General features: G+C 39.2%; 1 protein-coding gene across 1 annotated transcript in view; it reads right to left on the reverse strand.

Moving 5' to 3' along the window:
- Positions 1-22,562, reverse strand: part of LOC140849254 (serine/threonine-protein kinase TAO1-like) — a 171,158-nt gene that overhangs the window by 13,372 nt on the left and 135,224 nt on the right.

Raw genomic sequence — 22,562 nt, forward strand, 5'->3', positions numbered from 1 at the left:
ACTGCTGCAAAAGGTACATTATGCTTCTCAGCAACCCAACCTTCTATAAACTCAAACACTCTTTAGGCAAACATAGAGTGATATTTGTACCAATTAGACTGAACAAGTATGAACCTGGATGTAACGGGATTATGAGCACTGATACTCTCAATGTGAACCATTTGGAATTAACTATCGGAGGAGGGAAACAGCCAGGTACCACTCTCCAGAATCTTAAGGGTCACGCCTCCTCCTTGGCCACATATTTTCTTTAAGATTAGTTGTCTTCATATCTGCTCATCTTGGCCCCCACCCTATGTAAACCAATCTTCCTCCAGAAGACTAAAGATCAAGATTGGGCAGGCCTCATTCCTGACTATGGAGAAGTCCAGTTCTCAGGGCCAGTTCTAGCTCTTGCAGCCACAGAGCTGTAGAAACCTACAAAACTGGACTCAAATTATGCAGGAACCTGTAACACAAGACACCATCTGGAAATTTGAGTCCATGTTACAAAGCATGGCCCAAGGGCTCGATTCCTTTCTAAATACACCAAATGCTGGGAAGCAGAGTAGTTACCGGTCAAAACTGTGAAAACAGCAAAATTTCTCCAAGACAATTTCACCTGCTTTCTCTTACCAACCCCCTACCTCCAACTCTGCCCCTGCCCTCTAGTTTCAAATTGATCTACCATTAGTGGGCACCTACCAATTGTTCCCTCATTCAGCGCCTGCATTTTATCCTTTGTCTCTTAACCCATCCCTGTAGATAGTGGTATTCTCAAGGGCCAGGTTGAACTGCATCTGTGGAATCATAGGCCCGGAGTTGGAAGCAGGAAAGTAGGTGAAGAAGAATAGTATCTGGTGAGGCCTTCCTGGGCCCAGACACTGTCAAATATATTCACCTCATCCCCACAAACCCCTATATGATACAGGGCTTAGTATTCTAATCTCACATTTTGAGGACACAAAGAATTTGAGGATAATTACAAAGCCTCTAGGAGGTAGAGGGATTGAAGGCCCTCAATAAAATCTTTTCATGCCCTGTAGCTCTCTTTTGAATTCATGAACCCATTCCTTCTCCTGTATTTCCTACTGCAGTGGATGCCAGCCCAGGGGACAAGTTACCCAAGTCACACCCTGGACACCATCTTTGACTATTCCCTTACCCCGTAACCAACCAGTCACCAAATTTTGACCCACCTCCTAAATAAGTCTCGAATATGTCCATTACTCCTCACTCCCACTGTCACTCTCCTAGGTTAGTCCACGAGCATTTCTCATTTAGGTGGATCTCTGTCTCCAGGTTGGCTCAAGAGGTACGTGTCTGCGTGAAGATGAAGAGCTGCAGAAATATACTGATATTTTAATTGCCTTTGAACAATATTCAATTAAATTATAGCATATATGGAATATTCATATGACTGTGCTTGGTAGTAACATGGACTAGTATTAATAAGGAAATTACATGCAAAATACTTCCTGGTTAATAACGTGTTCCATATCATAATGGCAGCTTGGCTGGAGAGTCATACTTTACTTCTATCCAGAACACACCTTTAGTTCCCCCAGACTCCTCTTCCCCAAGACTCTAAATTTCTCATTCAATATTTTTTAGTTTAGATCTCAGCACAAAATGTTATTGATTTTTATGATATTCAGTTGTCAAAAAAGGTATTCAATCTAGGTAGGCAATTGTATAAATAATATTTTTAAGTCTGTCGGCCTGAGTTTCACAGTATATTGCTTTAGGGCAAGCAAACTCTGAAAGAGAGATGATATTATCAGCTTTACCTAATGGGACAAGTAATGCATTGGATTTCCACTGAAGTCAGTAAAGGAAGCACTTTTCTCAGAGAATCATCACACCTGTCATCAGAAAATAATGGCCAAAATTGGCAGGCAGGCAGGGGTTTGTAACTATTTAAAGTAGATGTGGAAATTAATGAATCTGTAGAACAGCCTTAGCAAATGAACAAAGATATCAAGGAACAGGAATGCTAAATGCCCTGCAAAATACAGGGCAGCAATTCTGCAGACTAAAAAATTGTCCTGCCCCAAATGCAAACAGCGTTTCTGGAGAAACACCGATCTGGTCCCGACTCTTCATCTTACAGATGACCCCATTAGACTTGCCTTTCAGGGAAGGTGCCACATATTCAACTTTGTTCTGCCAGGAACCATCACAGCGTCTGGCACTCAAAAGAAGCTTAGTAATTGTGAGGTGTGATATCTTTAAAACAATTCATGTGCTTAGGCATTTTACCTTTTGTCTCAGTTCACAAGAGCCAGTCATCTCCTTGGGGGGATATCAAGACTCCTTACTGAAGGACTGCAAAGTGACAGACTAGGCTGATATTTAGCTTTTGTCATTCAAAAACAAGGTTTTGCTACAACAATGCTGACATTCTTCGCCAGGCTCTTGTCCTGAGAAACAATTATTTCAATTTATTTTCTTAGCATATCGATGGCCTAGTTTGGTGTTTAGAGTTCTTGCTATGGGAGTTCCAGAAAGATGAAGCCCTCTGTCTGAAAGTGAAGAGTTTTAGATTTAAAAAGTGACCCTAGGGGCAGAGGGGAGGTACTATTACCCCCTCATCTCTTCTCTGCCCACCTAGTCTCATATGATTACCTGACATTCCATTTTATATGTCTTTGTTGTTTTTTTATTGTTTTCTTCTTTGACCAGATTGTCAACTCCATGAAGTTCTTTATCTATTTAATTACTGCTGTGTTTCAGTCTCTACAACAGTACCCGGCAGCTCAATAAATATGTATTGAATCAATGAATGAGTTTTCTTTTTTCTTCATTCTCTTCCACGTCAGAAGGAGAGCAAGAAGTAATTTAATTAGAGAGGCTATCTTTAAAGCTTGTGAGCTCATTCACTGGATTTCCCCTGCTTGCAGAGGAAATCCCAAAAACTGGTTCCTTAGAATCACATCCTGAAAGGTCTAAGGACAGGCTCATCTCTGACTTATTCCTCGTTGTTCTGCACTCCAAGTTTACTTCCTCTGCAAAGTTTGTAGGGTGGCAAATGACATCTCTCAAGACACTGAGCCACTAATTCTTCAGAAAATGCCCAGATAAAATAGAGCCAATGCTCTGGGTCCTTGCCTGTTTCTGGCAAACAAATCTACGAATTTTTGCCATGGATGCTGACCCCTTCTCAGTAGTGGAACCTAATGGGTACTAGATCTTTGCAGACCTGCCCAGAGAAGCACATCACATCATTACAGGAAGTCAGAACTCCTTTCCTATATGGTGAAAAGGTGAACACAGGATTTGGCATTAGAAGACAATTCTATTAGGAAATTTGTGCAGTCAGATCCCTGAGTTTTACCGACCAATGTTCAGACTTTTCTTAGCCACAGAAGAATAAAGGTCCTAGAAAACTTCAGGCTCAGTGACCAAGAATGTACATCTTCACAAAGCATTTGGACCATCAAGTTCTTTGATAGTATGCAAAAATATCAGCCATGTTGTTCTGGGATGAATTCCATGGTGACCCTTTATTAGGGTGGGAATGGGAAGGAGACAGAATTTGCAAAAGGTGGGAAACCTTACAGTATGAGATCTGCACAATGTCAGGTGTAGACAAGTCATTTGTTCCCGATGGTAGTCTGTATTCTAAAATGGATTCTTCTCAACTGCATAACAGAAAAACCTCCAAGTAAGTTATTGGATAATAGAACGAAATTATGGGCTCCCGATCTATAGTGTCATCCTAAAAAGATCTTTCATCTAAATTTAGTGGTCCAAAGCTGATCAAGTGCTTTCACACCAATATGCCACTTATTTCTCACCGCAAATCTGTGAAGACATCAGCCGGAAACGTGTCCATTTTGCAGACAGGAAAGCTGAGGATCCAAGAGGGGAAAGGAGTTGCCTAAGCCCCTGGAGCCAGTGGTGGAACCGGGTTTAGTGCCCTGCTCCTCCAGCCCCCACTCTCAGTGTGTCTGCACCACCCCCGGATGCAGCATCCCAGAGAGGATCATAAATGGACTGACCACATGATTTATCACCCAAACCACAACACTTTGGAGAGTGGGAAATGCTCTGTGGATAATTATCTTGAGACAATAACTGGACCCCAGGACTGATGAATAATCACCTTAATCACAGGGCAGAAGCCTGGGGGACAGGCGAGTCTGCACCCTGCTCTGCTCATCTCTTTTCTTTGGCAACAGACATAAATCTTCAGCTCTCCTTTTGAAAGTGAGTGACTTTTCAGTCTTGAGCCATGCAGTTCAATAAACAGACTTGATTGAGTCAAGTAATGAGGAGCCAGTTCTCTTTTGTTTGGTGCCACTGTGTCTGATCAGTTTGGAGACCAAAGCTTGGGAAATATGGTCAGTACTTGGGACATGCAATCAAGAATAAAGGAAGGAAAGATAAAGCCATGTGGCTTCCGTAGGACAGAGAGTAATGGGCTGATGAGAATAGTCAGAAATGACAACCTGGGCAATTTAAGGTCTGACAGCTGTGCATTAAGCAGCTTGTCAGTGTCGTGTGCTTCTGCTGGGGAAGGCAGATTCTATCATGTGGGGAAGGCCACGAGGCTTCCTAGAGTTAGTATAGCTTGTCCCATCTGCCTGGCTAGATCATTTGTTTCCTGGTCACCATTACTACCTCAGTGGTCACTGCAATATCTTGTTATAGCAAGAACCTGCTCTGGATATAATTTCCCATGCAAAAGGGCATGAGAACAATAATTAGTAATTTTATTTCTAATAATCGCATATTACCTTCACAGAATGTTTTTTATAAGTTTTAATGTTTTACCACTGTTACAAGTTTATGCATGTAAAGTGCTTAAAACAATGCCTAGCATGTATTAAGTTCTATGTAAGTATTTTCTATTATTTTTATTTCATTTGATTCTTACAAACACCCTACAAAATAGTTTGAATAGGTGAGACAAGGAGAAAACTGCGCATGACTGACTAAGTTAGTTTTCCTTCATTACTCAGTCTGTCTGTTTCAGCAACATGACCCTGGTCAGAATTCTTTTGGTTCTGCTAAGAGCAATATCTTCAGTCCCATGATCCCATAATTTCATCATTTAAATCCAGACTCCTTCCTGGTCCATGTCACAAGGTAACATATTCCAGGAACACTTGGATATTTGGAACCTTGAAGCAAGTTCTCCTGCCCCCAAAAGCTCCTGGGCATCCTGAGGCTCCAGTGCCCCTGGGTGATTGGGTATACGCTGTGCCCTGTCTAACGCCTTCTCCATCACCAGGTGGTAAAGCAACATCTAGTCACAGGGGCCACGTTTTGAGCAAAGGCATCAGTCAGAATACATTTTTGCTGCATTTCCAAAAATGCTCAATGAGCTAGACAAGAGTTGTCCTCTCTCAGTCACATAGCAGGACAAGGGCATTGTCAGTCTCTATCAGCTTCCAGCGCTGAAGGTGAAGTGAAAACAGTACACAGGCAAGTTGTAGTTGTTTCTAGGGTATATATGGAGAGTTTGCCAAAACCATGTCTTTAGAGTAAAAGAAGAATCAAAGGGGAAGGTCACTGTGGGTTTGCCCACTGAGAAAGGTCAGATCTGAGTAGGGCTAAGCAACATGGTAGCCAGCCCAGGGTCAAAGCCTTTTGAGAACTAGATGTGGAAACCAGAGTAGTGAGTCTTGTGTTTGATTCTGATGAATTTACAAGGCTGGTGACATCTTCTCATGGAGTTTTTCTGGAAAGGCCCAGTCCTTGGGCCTGGAGGTAAACCTTTATTGGTGTATAAGCTAGTGTTCTGCAGAGAAGAACAAACATATATATAAGTTCTTATGAGGAATTTGCTCATGCAGTTACAGAGACTGACAAGCCCCGAGATCTGCAGAGTGATTTTGCAGGCTGGGGATCCAGAAAAGCTGATGGTTTAGTTTTCAGTCTGAGTTCAAATACCTGAAACCTAGGAAAAGCCAATGTTTCTGTTTGAGTCCAAGACAGAAACAGCACTGATGTCCTAGTTCAAGACTGTCAAACAGGAAAATCCTCTCTTACTCAGGTGGCGGTCAGACTTTTTGTTCTAAGTAGACCTTCAACTGATTGTTTGAGGCTCACACACATTACACAGTCTGCTTTATTCAATCTACTGATGTAAATGTTAATTTCATCCCCAAAGACCCTCAGAGAAACACCCAGAATAAGGTTTGCCCAAACATTTGGGCTCTCCATTGCACAGTCAAGTTGGCACATAGAATTAATCATCACGGTTGATATCAAAGGTGCAGCAGAAATTACAGTCATTTGGAAACGGCTATAAGCAGAAGTGGATGATCTTGATACACACACCCAGGGAGATGTGCAGCTAGCCAAGGCCCCTGCAGAGTGCTAGAACTCAGGGAAGGTATAAAGGAAATGAAGAACCACACATCAGCCCACCAGGGAGAAGTGGTACTGCCAGAGAATATTGCTAGTATCCTTGGGCTGAGAGCTCTTCCTAAACTGGACTGTTTAGAATGCACATCTTAAAAATGCACTGTGTTTACTGATAAAATGATGAGAAAATTGAGAAAAGAAATTGTAATCAGAATTCTATTAATATGGTGTCTGGAAGCTGCTTCTGGTGAGGTTTCTCCCTGAGTACTAGGTGAAACCTCAACCTGGACAGGGGGGTTTTGGAGGGAAAGGAGGTTAGGGGTGTTGGGTGGGGAGGGCTCTTGACTCTGAACAAGAAAGAATTCTCAAAGAGGTCGAAGGAGTGTAGGTAAGGAAAGAACTCATTAAAGTGAGAGTAATAGTGAATGCAGCCGCCCTGCAGGCAACAGAGATCAAGGAAGAGCAGAGGGAGGAAAGGGATACTCACTGAACTCCTGCTCGGCATAAGGAAATTCCCTTGCTAACTCGTGAAGCCAGACTCTCCTGGCGTCCAGTGTCTACTTGAATCTGCACAGTGTGGGAACAAAGGCCCTACCACCCCAGGTTTTGGGGGAGCCACAGAGCATTGGTTGGACTGAGATTATGTTCTAAGAGCTTCCAAAAGTCAAAGATTTTCAGGCAGGCTACTCAAGAGCATGATCATACAGCTGCAGTCCTGTCCCGGTCACCCAGGTGATGGTAACTTGTAAGCCCAAATCAGAAATCTCAGTAGCCTTTCCTTTCTTGTCTGGAGTAGAACAGAGACAGAATGAAGACATGTACTTCAGTCTGGAAAATAGAATGAAATAGCCAAGTAACAAAAACACTTACTACTGGAAGAGCATGAAGACAAGACACAGTAAGTTGAGCAGTGAGATGTCTTTATTTAAGGCAAAAAGTACACACTTGAAGAAAGGAGAGTGTGGGCAACCTGAGAGAGGAGGCAGACTTAAAGGCTTAGGATTCTGTCTTTTAAGGCTTTCAAGATGGGGGCAAAGGGAGGTGGGGGGAGGTGGTGCAGGCTTGACATGTGGTCTCATGATGTCTATCTCTGGTGAGTATCCTCATCTATAGTCTATCTTCTCGATATTCTGTAAGATAAACTTAACACAGGGAATTTCTTAATCCTGTTCTTCTCCAAGGTAGTGGTTACCCTCAAGCAATGGGGACACATCATTTAGGACTACTTGCCCTGCCTTAAGATAGGGTCGGTTATTGGCTGATTACCATAAAATATGTTAGGAATCTCACCTCCTAACTCCCACGTTAAAAAAAAAAAAAAGGATCTTAGCCTTAACATACAGTTCCTCCTGTTCTTACTATACTATTTCTATCTCAACATTTTTAGGAAAGTTAATCATGATGCTTGTGCCACTTCCCTGCCCTACCTCAAATAATTATAGCAAGTAATACTTCCTCATTGTTTCTCCCCATTTTTATTCTTTTCAATATTGGTTTTTACATAGTTGTAGTCAAACTATATATAGAATATTGTGTTATATGTCAAATACACAATATACTTGACCAAAGCAAGCCTGCCCCTCAGGGGACATGTGGCAACATGTGGGGATGGTTTCAGTTACCAAAACCAAGCAGGAGGGTGTGCTGGCCCACTGGTGAAGGTCAAGGAGGCTGTGAAATATCCTGCAGTGTGTAGGACAAACCCCTGGCCCCCATGGAAGCATTACCTGATCCAAAATGTCAGTGATGGCAGCAGTTGAAAAACTCTGTTATACTTTTTGCAACTTATTTTACTTCACATATAGAGTTCAATATTACTGCAGGGTCTTTGAACTAATTTAGTCTATGTGCTAGCTTGTTGGCACATTGTGGGTACTGAGGGAAACTTAATAATGGATGCATCATAGTCCATTGAGTTAATGTGAAGAAATTTCCACAAGTATTCCCCTATTGTGGGACATTACGGTTAAGAGATTTTGCTCCTAAAAATAACACTGCAATGTACATTATGAAAGTATCTTAATTTGAATTACTTCCTTTGGATTAACTCCCAGGTGTGAGATAGTCTGCTGCAGAAAAGACTCTAAATGTTTTGTGAGTAATATCACATGTTTTAGGTTCTTCAGAGCAGGAATTTGCTTTATTTAATGTTTGAATCACTAAAACATAACACGATGCCTTGCATATGCTGTTTCTCAATAAGTGTTAATTAAATAGAAATTTTTATCATGCAAAGGAAGTACTCCTCAAGATTCAGTTTACTAAGACCTTAAAAACTAGGATGGTCCTGTTTTTCTCCTCTGATCCATGAAATATACTTCATTAATATTAACCAGTTTTCTAATCATCCTTCTTGATAATTCATGTTATTCTTATTATATATTGACTGATTGGAGCTGTTATTATTTCATCTAACTCTTGCTCTCCAAAGAGATTGGTTTATAATTTTGTGTGTGTGTACTAACTTTTCTTAGGCATATAAAAAGGGAGGGGTATGGTGGCAAAATGTCCACATAGTTGGAGTGGGGAATTCGCAGAAGAAAGTATAGGAGAAAATCATATGGAGAGGTAAATGTATGGGGAGAGAAAAAGCAATAATCATAGCCTCAACACCTGGCTCCTTTTTCAGGATCTATAAAGTAACAGCAGTATTCACAATAGCCAAAAGGTGGAAACAACACAGAGGTCCAGCAACAAATAAATGGATAAGCAAATGAGGGTATGAGCATACAGTGGGATATTATTCAGCCATAAAAAGGAATTTAGTACTGATACATCCTATACAATATGGATGAATCTTGGAAGCATGCTAGGTGAAAGAAGCCAGATACAACAGGTCACATATTATATGAAACATTCAAAATACATAAGCCATAGACAGAAAATATTTTGATGGTTACCAGAAGGAGAGATGGGGGAGCAACTGCTTAAAACACACAGGGTTTTCTTCTGAAATATTATACATGTTTTGTAACTAGATACGGGCAGTCTTGCAAAACATCATGAATATACTAAATACTACTGAATTGTTTACTTTAAATGATTAATCATACATTATGTGAATTTTGTCTCTAACAATCCAGTTTGTACATTTTTTTTCATTATAGTCAGTGTTTTTGTGTCCTACCAAGAAATATTTGCTGACCCCAAGGTCATGACAATATTCTGTGTTTTATTCTGCTGTATGACTCTGGATTTTAGGTTTAGGTCAAGTGACTTTTCAAATTAATTTCTATATATAGCATGATTAAGTATTTATTTACTTTGAATACAGAGAACCAGTTGTTACAGCAGAATTTGTTAAAAACTTTCCTTTCTGGGAACCCTCCTACACTGCTGGTGGGAATGTAAATTAGTTCAATCATTGTGGAAAGCAGTATGGAGGTTCCTCAAAATGCTCAAAACAGACCTACCATTTGACCCAGGAATTCCACTCCTAGGAATTTACCCTAAGAACACAGCAATCAAGTTTGAGAAAGACAGATGCACCCCTATGTTTATCGCAGCACTAGTTACAATAGCCAAAAATTGGAAGGAACCTAAATGTCCATCGGTAGATGAATGGATAAAGAAGATGTGGTACATATACACAATGGAATAGTACTCAGCCATAAGAAGAGGGAAAATCCTACCGTGTGCAGCAACATGGATGGAGCTGGAGAGTATTATGCTCAGTGAAATAAGCCAAGTGGAGAAAGAGAAATACCAAATGATTTCATTCATCTGAGGAGTATAAGAACAAAGGAAAAACTGAAGGAACAAAGCAGCAGCAGAATTACAGAATCCAAAAATGGACTAACAGGTACCAAAGGGAAAGGAACTGGGGAGGATGGGTGGGCAGGGAGGGATAAGGGTGGGGGGGAAGAAGAAAGGGGGTATTAAGATTAGCATGCATGGGGGGAGGGAGAAAGGGGAGGGAGGGCTGTACAACAGAGAGAGGACAAGTAGTGATTCTACAACATTTTGCTATGCTGATGGACATTTACCAACTTTTTATGCCCCTTCAAAATATTGGCTATTCTAGGTCCTTTACATTCCCATTTAAATTTTAGAACCATCTAGCTTGTCTGTTTTTTTCAGATGAAATTTTATTAGAAGCTGTTGACTGGGATCTCCTACATGAATTACCTACTTAGTTGATAGTAGACTGGTCTAAGATGGTTTTGAAAGAAAAAGGTTTTGCTTTGTTTCATTCTTTCCTCTCCATTGTTGTAGGTTACAAGGCAAATGCCAGAACATGAGCAGGAAACTCAGCTCAGAGAACAAATGTCTGGATACTAGAGGGTGCCACATACAAATATGAAATGTCAAAGGAGCCTGGTTCAAACCCAAATCCCCAAAACACATTACAAAGGGTCAAGTGAAAATGAAATGAACTCATCAACCTTCCTGAAATATATTCCAAAAAGATCATAAACATGACCATGGAGGTACAGAAAAACATTCAAGAACTCAGGAAATAAATCAGCACAGAGATCCATTCATTACAGAGTACAAAGGGGGTATTTAAAAGTGGATTAGATATGGTGGGGGAGAGGATAAATGAAAAAGAAAGTGGAGAAGAGGAAACAAAGAAGCTGAGGCACAGAAAAAAGGATCTTTAGGAATGAAAGAATATTGAGAGAACTGTGTGACCAATCCAAATGGAACAATATTCATATTAGAGGGGTACCAGAAGAAGAGAGAGAAAAAGGATGGAGGAGGAAAAAAGGCAGAGAGAAAAAAATAACAACCTTAAGATTGTGTTTGTAATAGCATACTAACTGAGTTTAGACTCTTAGATAGTAAGGAAGTTACCCTTGAACCTTTGGTAACCATGAATCTAAAGCCTGCAATGGCAATAAGTACATACTTATCGATAATCACCCTAAATGTAAATGGTTTGAATATACTAATCCAAGGACATAGAGTCACTGAATGGATAACAAAACAAGACCTGTCTATATGCTGCCTACAAGACACTCACTTCAAGCCCAAAGACATACACAGACTGAAAGTAAAGGGGTGGAAAACGATATTTCATGCATCTAATAGGGAGAAAAAAGCAGGAATTGCAGTACTTGTATCAGACAAAGTAGACTTCAAAACAAAGAGTCACAAGAAACAAAGAAGGACATTACATAATGATAAAGGGATCAGTCCAACAAGAGGATATAACCATTATAAATATCTACGTACCCAACACAGGAGCACCTACATATGTGAAACAAATACTAACAGAATTAAAAGAGGAAACAGAATGCAATGCATTCATTTTAGGAGACTTCAACACACCACTCACTCCAAAGTACAGATCAACCAGACAGAAAATAAGTAAGGAGACAGAGGTACTGAACAACACATTAGAACAGATGGACCTAATAGACATCTATGGAACTCTACACCCAAAAGCCACAGGATACACATTCTTCTCAGGTGCACAGGGAACGTTTTCAAGAATAGACCATATACTAGGCCACAAGAAAGAGCCTCAGTAAATTCAAAAATATTGAAATTGAACCAGCTTCTCAGACCACCATAGTATGAAACTAGAAATAAATTACTCAAAGAAAATGAAAAAGCCTACAAACCCATGGAGGCTTAACAACATGCTCCTAAATAATCAATGGATCAAAGACCAAATAAAAACAGATCAAGCAATATATGGAGACAAATGACAACACTAACTCAACACTGCAAAATCTGTGGGATGCAGTGAAGGCCGTGCTAAGAGGGAAGTATATTGCGATACGAGCCTGCCTCAGGAAAGAAGAAAAATCCAATATGAACAGTCTAAACTCACAATTAACAAAACTAGAGAAAGTAGAACAAATGATGCCCAAAGTCAGTAGAAGGAGGGACATAATAAAGATTAGAGCAGGCCTAAATAATTTGATGAATGGAATCATGACATTATGTAATGTCTCTCTACTCCTTGTAATTTTCCTAGCTCTGAAGCTCTGAATATTTCATGTAGTATTAATACAGCCTTCAGCTGTCTTTTGTTTGATATTTTACATTTCCCTTAATGGAGGTCAGATTCTCTTAGCTTTCCTTCATCTAAGTCTCTCTCTCTCTCTCTGCTTTTTGCATTCATTCTACAAGACTTTTGCTTAGATAAAGGATTCTCTTCTGGGTTGGCAGTTCTTTCCTTTCCTCACCTTAATCATTTGACATTCTGTGGCCTCCACTGTATTTTATGAGAAATCTGTGATCATTCAAATTTTAGTTTATCTTTGCTTTTTAGCATTATGACATGTCTAGGCCTTATCAGGCCTAACTGTTTGTTACTGATTTTAATTTTAGGCCTTATCAGGCCTAAACTCTTTTGAATTTGCTCTGTTTGGGGCTTGCTGAGCATCTTGAATCTCTAAATTTATGTTTTTGTCAAATCTGGGCTCTTTCCTGCTTTGAGTAAGAATTATTTTCTCTAAAAAAATAAAATTCTCTCTCTTTTCCTTTATATAACACCTATAATGTGAAGTTTAGACAGTTTGATACTGTCCCACAAGTTTCTAAGGATGTATTCATTTTTTCCAGTGTTTTTTCCTGTCTTTATTCAGTGTAGATAATTTCTGCTGCTCTGTTATCTTCAAGTTTACAGACCCTTCTATCATCTCTGTTCAGCGGTTGAGCCCATGCAATTTCTTTTGTAATTTCTGGTAATTATATTTTTCAGTTCTAAATTTCTCGATGTGGATCTTCTTTTATAGTTCTTATTTTTCTGCTAAGAACTTCAGTCTTTCCAATTATTTTGAGAGTGTTAACCATTACTGCATTTACTATGGTTATAATAGCTGCTTTAAAGTCTTATGTGACAATTCCAACATTAGGCTTCTCAAAATAGGCATCTGTCCTTTCTTTCCCTTGATAATTTGTCACATTCTCCAGTGGTGTGTGTGTGTGTTGTTTGTTTTAGCATGTGCAGTAGATTTTGGATTTTATTCTGGTCATTTTGAATATGATATTGTCATTTCTGAGTCATGTTTGCATCTTCTGGAGGTTGATTTGTTTGTTTTAGCAGACAGCAACCAGTGTAGATGACACGTTCTGTCTCACTTTCTGTGGGTGGCGGTTCTAATACCAGTTCTACTTTCAAAACTTTCCCTGTGCTCTTTACATTTGGCCTGTGCTATGTCTCTCAGTGATAGTCTAGGACTTAGGCAATAGTATATATCGTACATTAGTTCTCTTTCTCATAGCCTTTGCTATACTTTCTGAGTCTATTTTATACAAACACAAGTTACTTGTATTACTTTATACCCAGGATAGGCATGTGTTTTCCAGTTGTTTCCTCTCCATGATTTCCCCCATTCTCTTCAGATACCAGTGGCCTTTTCCCAGTTACTTTGGTCAGAAAGACACAGACGCCCTTAGACTTCTGCATTGTACAGTTCCCCGTAACTGGGGCTGTCCTTGCATACAGTGCAGAAAGGAGAGAAAAGGAAAAAAAAACATAATGGCAATTCTCCTCATACTGTTTGGGCAACAGAGGCCCTGTTTCTAGCTTTTCTGGCCGGAGAGAAAGGTTTTTCTCACAGGGTTTTTCTGTTCCTCTGGCACTGCAAGTCTAGGGCGAAGAGGAAAAAGAGTAGGAAAAAACCCCAGCATATTTCCTCACCATCTCCAGGTCACAGGGTCCCCTTGGGGATAGAAGAAGGGGACTCCTTTTAAGGGTTTTCTTGTCATCAGCACTATCAAAATAGTTACTCAGGCAACTCTTAGGTCAAAGCCAGGAGATAGAGGAAAACGGAATCAGAAAACTCATGACTACACCCATTATGCTTCAGGTTTTGACTTCTCCCAATTATCTCTATTACCTGTTTATGGAATGTTGAAATCCTTTGGCCATTTATATATTGGCAGATTAGGTACTTTCTGAGTGATTTGAATGATATGTATATATTTAAGGAACATTAACCCTTAATCTGGATGTTTCTGTTCTTGTGTTTGATTCAAATTTTTTGACATAGTAATTTTTAAAAATGCGTTAGCCTTTTGTGGATTAAAAAATTTGCTAATAGCCATTTGGGTAGTCTCCCTAATTAGAGTATGTGTTGTGGTTTTTAAAACATTCTGTTTTATTTTTCTCAAATTTAGAACAAAATTTCTTAAAATTATGAGCAATTGCTACAAAAATTTAGGTAATACAGATGTCTAGGCTAACAGGCAATGCTCTTCACAGCCCTACTTACTTTAAGAGAGAAATATTAGCATTTCATACAGATCCTTCCATACGTTGTTCATAAGTTTGCACTGTATATATATATATATATATATATATATATATATACACATATATAATTGAGGTATGACTTACATGCAGTAAATGCGTGTACAGTTGGTTTTGAAAAGTGTACACTCGTATAATTCACTATCCCAATAATATGTAGAACATTCTATCATCCTGTGAAGTTCCTGTGGTTCCTTTTGTTCTCACATCCCCTTTTCTGCCCCCTACTAGCCCCAGACAACCGTAGATCTATTACTTTAGACAAATTTTTCCTGTTAGAGAATTTAGGGAAATTGTATAGTATGTGCTATTTTGTTTCTGGATTTGGCTGAACATAATGCTTTCCATAGTCACCTGTGTTGCTGCCACGTATCAGTACTCTACTCCTTGTTATTATGATGCATAGTATTTCACTGTGTGAATATACCATAATTCTATGATACATTAATTTATTGATAGATATTTGTATTATTTGCAGTTTTTGGCCATTATGAATAAAGCTGCTGTGTGCTAGTTCCTGTGTGCCAGTGTTATAATTTCTTTTGAGTAAATGATAACTAGTTAAGGACTTACTCTATCCTAGTAAATGTTTATTTAACTTGATAAGCATCTGTTAAAGAGTTTTCCAAAATAGTTGCACCATTTTACACTCCCATCAGCAATGTAATGAGTTTCAGTTCCCCACCTGGCACATTTATCATTTTTTTGTCTATTTTATTTTTATTATTTTTTGGTATCATTAATATACACTTACAATGAACAACATTGCAGTTGCCATACTGCCTTCCCCGTGGCCCCCACCCACCACATTATGTGTGGTAATCATAATGCTTCTTTTTCCCCTTATCCCTCCCTTCCCACCCATGCTCCCCAGTCCCTTTCCCTTTGGTAACTGTTAGTCCCTTCTTGGTAACTTGTGATCTGAAGACTACCATTAGGCCAAATGGTTTCTCTTCCCTTGTATGAGTGAGATTTTGTAAATCTGAATATAAATGAGGGAAAAATTAGTCCATGTGACTATAAAGAGGGCTACCAGAATCCAGTAGAAATTATAAATGCACAATAAAGGAAGAGTTGTCAGCTTCAATTTCTTTTTCTAGACAGTGTTCAATAAAATTAGTTTTTCACAAAGAAGCATTTCCAATGCAGACCTATTGTAATGATTTCATAAAAGTTCAGACAACATAACCAGAGACACAGCAAAATACACTTCAGTCAGAGTCCTTGTGCACTAGAGGCAAGTCTGCTACATGTACAGCACACTCTTCATCCTTTTAAGGAATCTGAGCATGGGAAACTTCCAGTTCTTACCAACTTAGAGGGCCTTTTCAAAGGCAATGCTACAAACTGGTGGGAGCCCTATCACGTTAGATGAGGCAAAACAGAATAGCGAATTTGTTTTTCTTTAATAATGATCTGTATTTTGGTAAGCAGCTCCAAGATGGCAGCCCAAGATGTGACTTTTCCCCTTAGAGGAAGAAGTTTATCTAAAAAACAGAAACCTCCTTATATCACTAATAGCGATTCATACTTATATACTTAAACATATTATTTCCTGAATTGAATACACACTAGACACTTTACATTGGGAGAATGGGACAAAAATATGCAGGACCATATAAAATTCGTCGGAAAGGGCTGCTGTGTTGGGCCAAATCTGTGCTTATATAGTAGTGGCTCAGAAGGGGCAGAAGGTGCGGGAAGAACTATTAGCAAGCAGGAAGAGGCAGCTGGAGAGAGAAAGCCCCCTGCCAACCCCATATCCCTCCCCCAGTGGCCATGGCCTGTTGACTTTAGTTTAGGAGAACCTTAGATGCCATAACCGCAACTCCTTTCTTGGCTATTTTGGTCCTTAGCAAAATTAATAGTTATTAGTATTAATGGAGTACAGAAAGTACAAGGATCAACGGCATCACTAAGAAAAATGTAGAGATAGCGCACATGAAGATTATGTGATTGGCTATCATCTTTGCAGAGGAATCACCACCAGTGTTTTTCAATCTCCATGGTTCGTTTCTCTCCGCATCACTTATTTTTTACTGTATCACGACACAGACCCATGGAAACACTAACTGGCTCCATCCCCAGTACTTTTTACTGCATTGCATCTTATGGATCCACATTTTACCCAGTTTTCTTCCCACCCACACAAGTGCTAAGAGGGTATTAAAAAAGAAAAGATAGCATCTAATGACCATCTTTTCATAAATATCAACCCAGAGTACTCACTCTTAAGAAACACATGCATTCTTGCCTTAACTGAGGACTGAAATAACCAAGTAACAGAACCTTAAGTGCCCTGATGGAAATGTACAGTATGAGATACATCCACCTATCTATACACACATATGGGCACTCATGTGTATATACAATATATACATACAAATGATAATAGCTATACCAAAAATGTGCATACTTAACAGCTTTTTAAAAAGCCAGTAGATCATGGTATAATACAATTCATCTCCACTAGTGAATGGCACAAATGGAGAAATGCAAAAGAGGTGTTTCAAGTACAATAAAGTCATATTTCACAGGTGAAAATGAAGAGTATTATTCCAGTGTCCAACACAATGTACTCTATGAAAGTTTAAAATGCCAGATACTTAGTACTTAAAGCAGAAAGTTACTAAAGTCTGCCTTATGGTCTGAAAAAGACACTCATAACAGAGGTTTTGGTTTTTGAAAAGGGGGTGAGGAAACAGGCGGGAGTGGGAAGGAGTGTCAAGGACAGTTTCTTAGTTTGCTGAGTGGTGTTTATCTGATGTCTAGGCAGCTGAACATCATGATGGTTATGCTAAAAAGTTCAATTTACTGGTAAATCCTTGGCTTAGAGTACTAAGCGTATTATACCTGTGGGTGTGGCTTTAAATGCAGGACTAGTCATCTCCAGGTATAGAGATCACTGAAAAGAATGGCAGTTCTGAATAAAAATAATATAAATACATTTTCCAGCTAACCTTATATATCAGTGAAAATACCTGTAGATACTGTAATTTGGGGATACAGCTGATTTTAATAAACAGAAAAAAATATGTATGAAAGGAAGGGAACCCAATTAAGAATTATCTCAAGGTATGAGGTTTTACATTTTCAAAATGTTAACTTAAAAGAAGGGAGAGACAGTGAACACAGGAAACTTTTTACTGCCAAGTTCTGGATACCAGATATAGCATTTACAAATTTCTGATATGCTGGACAAATTTCCCATATTTATTATTTTCTTAAACACATACATATTAAGTGAACACCAGCACTGGGGAGGAGGTAGTATTAGTTTAATCGAAGGTTGACATTTGTACACTGATTGAGAAAGTGCCTGCTTCTTTCTTTAGGATCTTTCAAAATCCTTCAGATTTTCCTGCTTTTACTCTTTGATGATTCCTACCATGATTGAGATTCCTCAGAAGTTAATCTTACAAACACACACAAACCAATCTGAATGATTAATCTGAATTAATTTGAATCTTTTTGCAAACTATATATATTTTATTCATTTTATTTTTTTTTCAAACCATATATATTTTAATTCAAATTAACTTAATGGAATAATTCAGGTATAGTGATGTAAAACTGGCTCGGGTCCTGTGGCAAAAACGAAGCCCTACTGGACAGACATTTGGAGTCAGTGTTCAATCACGATTTTACAAGTACATGTAGTCTGCATGAACTCAGTAATTCAGTTTGACTAATTTAAGTCCATTTCGATTTTAGAGTTTTATATGCAAAACTGATCTGCTTCAGTAAAGGAGCCAGATCTAGTAAGAATTTTTTAAAAGGTATCAAATTCCATTATATTTTTGGACATTTTATAAATTCTAAAGGTTGGTCCTATCACTTTCCTCTAAACATGTAGATATCTCAATTTGTCTGAGATACTGTACAATATTTGAATGCAGAAGAGCTATTGAAATAATTAAGTCCCTTTCAGTAGAATCAAGTACATGTTATGTCCACCTAAAAACTGGTGATCTCAACCGTGGCCAGGAGGACGACGGACCAGAGCGCTACATGAAACACTGCCTATGACTGTGTGTGAATTCTACTGCGATCTTGGTTTTAAAAATATTTACACTGAAATATTAATTTTTCTCCCAGTTCCCATTAAATGAATGCTAGAAAGTCCTAAAGGGGTGGATTCAGGCAGACTGGGCTGACGTACCTGGAGAAGACTTAAATTGGTTGAGAAAACCAAGATTTCAATGGTGATTGGTCTGGTCTAGGCGGAGAGCATCACTGAGAGGCCGTGGAGAATGCTACCTTGGAGCCCTCTGTGAAAAGCAGGAGTCTGTCAGCAGCAGGGCTCCTGGTTCTTCAAGACAACTGGGGAGAGGGCAGGACAGCAACCTAAAGGAACTTGGAGCGCTCACGGGGAAGGACATTTTTTCCCTTCAAGTCATATTCATGGCTCCCCACCCACCTGCAGCTCAGTCTCCACACTGGCGGTGGGACCCCAAGTCACATCTGACTGTCAGCATCAGGTGGATCCTTCATTACAAAACAAAACAAAATAAAACAAAACACACCCCTCTCTGGAAAAAAGAAGTTAGCTTTCGTCAAGAGATTTCCTGACCACCATAACTCACTGTAGTGTTTTTTTTTTTATTTGCCAAACTTGCTGGTTCCTTTTCAGTAGTACGTTAGCACCGAGGCTTTAGACTTCTGCAAGTGGTATTTTCTGTCGTGTGATGTTAACATGATGCCAAGCAATCACTAAGTCTCAAGAAACTAGAAGTTTGTAAAGTATTGCAGCAACAAAAACAGCAATCAACAACAGAAAAAAAAAAAAAAAAAAAAAAAAGGAAGAGGACCTGCACATGCAGCAAAACCTACAGTGGTGCTGAGGGTTAGTCAGCCCTGGTAAAGTCACAGGCTCAGTGACTCCTGGCTCACTCGGCAACTAAGCACTTAAATAACGGGCTATTCTACTTGTAAACAGGAAACCCCATAAACCAAAAGGGGGTAATCGAATTATGTCTAAGTAGTGTGATGAGAATTCCAAGAGATGGTGGTCTGTAAATACGGCATCATTCAAATACCTCTGGCCTTTGATTTGTATTGGTTACATGTCTTTGTTTTTGTATAAACAAAGTAAAAGTACTGTTTGGGGTCTTGGAAGTTAACAGAGCTTAGCTCAGCTAGGATGACGTATCACAGCATAAGCAACAAAATATCAGGATATACATAGGCTTCATCTCCTCACTCTGCTACTGAACATACCCCTCATATGAGCTTTCAGGGGCCCCTCTCACCCTTTTTGTCTTCCCCTTTGGAGGCTTACAAGTTTGACAATGTAATTTCCACAAAACTTGGGATCTCCTGAAGCACCTCCATCTCACCATACCACAAAGAAGGCACAATTGAATAGACCAAAAAAAAAAAAAAAAAATCCCTGACAAGCTTGCAGCATTCAGAAAAAGAATTAGGTTGTCTTCTACTCTCTGAAAGAGTCAATGCAACCCTTTAGTGTTCATGGATTTCCACTTTTTTCCTACTCCAAATGAGGCCAATTTAATAAATAAAAGTCAGACAAAATACATTTATTTAATAACCAAAATACATTGGTGAGGGGATACAGGTGTGTTTCCATAATAACTTGTTTTAGCATATGCTGGCTGCTGTGAGCGGCTCATAAGAACCTGGGGTATACAGAGAAAGGCTTTAGATCTTTGCACAAATTTCTTAGGATAGACTTGTCCAAAAGTGATGAGTCAAGCCACGTTGCTGAATTGTTTTTGCAGTTTTCAGAAAATACCCCCTATCTAACCAGTTTCTTTTTACCACGTGCACTGTATGTGTGTGTGTGTGCATATTTAATAAACACACATACACACCAATTCCCCTTTACATAAAATTTCCCCAAAAGTTAAAAACAAAACAAAGCACAAAACCTGACAGCTAAATACTATGACATCCCAATTAGTAAACACAAAACAGAACGCTTTACAAAAATGAATAAAATATACCATCTGTACTCAGCTTCCACATGGTAGCACCCAAGCGAGGAGGCTGCTTGTGATGATGTCTACAGGGAGTTTCCTTTGCTGGACTGTTCCAGCAGAATGGCCATTCTCAATTATTTTGATTTGGTTGTTGATCCATTGATTATTTAGGAGCATGTTGTTAAGCCTCCATGGGTTTGTGACCTTTTTTGCTTTCTTTGTGCAATTTATTCCTAGTTTTATGCCTTTGTGGTCTGAGAAGTTGGTTGGTAGAATTTCAATCTTTTTGAATTTACTGAGGCTCTTTTTGTGGCCTAGTATGTGGTCTATTTTGGAGAGTGCTCCATGTGCACTTGAGAAGAATGTGTATCCTGTTGCTTTTGGGTGTAGAGTTCCATAGATGTCTATTAGGTCCATCTGTTCTAGTGTGTTGTTCAGTGCCTCTGTGTCCTTACTTGTTTTCTGTCTGGTGGATCTGTCCTTTCGAGTGGTGTGTTGAAGTCTCCTAAAATGAATGCACTGCATTCTATTTCCTCCTTTAATTCTGTTAGTATTTGTTTCACATATGTTGGTGCTCCTGTGTTGGGTGCATAGATGTTTATAATGGTGATATTCTCTTGTTGGACTGAGCCCTTTATCATTATATAATGTCCTTCTTTATCTCTTGTGACTTTCTTTGTTTTGAAGTCTATTTTGTCTGATACTAGTACTGCAACACCTTCTTGTTTGCATGAAATATCTTTCTCCATCCCTTGACTTTTAGTCTGTGCATGTCTTTGGGTTTGAGGTGAGTCTCTTGTAAGCAGCATACAGATGGGTCTTGCTTTTTTATCCATTCTATTACTCTGTGTCTTTTGATTGGTGCATTCAGTCCATTTACACTTACAGTGATTATTGAAAGATATCTACTTATTGCCATTGCAGGATTTAGGTTTTGGTTACCAAAGGTTCAAGGTTAGCTTCTTTACTATCTTACTGTCTAACTTCACTCACTTATTAAGCTATCATAAACACAGTCTGATGATTCTTCATTTCTCTCCCTTCTTATTCCTCCTCCTCCATTCTTTGTATGTTAGGTGTTTTTTTTCTGTGTGTGTGTGTGTGTGTGTGTGTGTGTGTGTGTGTGTGTGTGTGTGTGTGTATGTGTGTGTGCTCTTTTGTGTTTCCTTTGACTGCTTTTGTGGGTAGTTGATTTTGTTTTTTGCCTTTAGTTAGTAATTGATTGGTCCGCTTTCTTTGCTGTGATTTTATTTTCTCTGGTGACATCTGTTTAGCCTTTCCCTCAATTTTTGCTTTTCTGGGAATTGCTTAATCCCTCCTTCATATTTAAATGATAATCGTGCTGGGTATAGTATCCTTCATTCAAGGCCCTTCTCTTTCATTGCATTAAATATATCATGCCATTCTCTTCTGGCCTGTAAGGTTTCTGTTGAGAAGTCTGATGATAACCTGAAGGGTTTTCCTTTGTAGGTGACTTTTTTTCTCTCTCTGGCTGCCTTTAGTACTCTGCCCTTGTCCTTCATCTCTGCCATTTTAATTATTATGTGTCTTGGTCTTGTCCTCCTTGGGTCCCTTGTGTTGGGAGTTCTGTGTGCTTCCATGGTGTGAGAGGCTATTTCCTCCCCCAGTTTGGGGAAGTTTTCAGCAATTATTTCTTCAAAGACACTTTTTATCCCTTTTTCTCTCTCTTCTTCTGGTACCCCTATAATGTGGATATTGTTCCATTCTGATTGGTCACATAGTTCTCTCAATATTCTTTCACTCCTGGAGATCCTTTTATCTCTCTCCCTGCGTCAGCTTCTCTGCGTTCCTGTTCATTGATTTCTATTCCATTAATGGCCTCTTGCATCTCGTCCATTCCGCTTTTAAATCCTTCCGGAGATTGTTTTATTTCTGTGTTCTCCCTCCTTAGCTCTTGCATATTTCTCTGCAAGTCCATCAGCATGGTTATGACCTTTATTTTGAATTCTTTTTCAGGAAGATTGGTTAAATCTATCTCCTCAGATTCCCTCTCAGGGGAGGATGTCTGGGTTAGTCTGGTCTGTATCAAATTCTTCTGCCTTTTCATGGTGATAGAGGTAGTCGTAGGCACTTGGCATGTGTGTCAGCTG

This window comes from Manis javanica, chromosome 4, assembly GCF_040802235.1.
Source record: "Manis javanica isolate MJ-LG chromosome 4, MJ_LKY, whole genome shotgun sequence".
Classification (NCBI taxonomy): domain Eukaryota; kingdom Metazoa; phylum Chordata; class Mammalia; order Pholidota; family Manidae; genus Manis; species Manis javanica.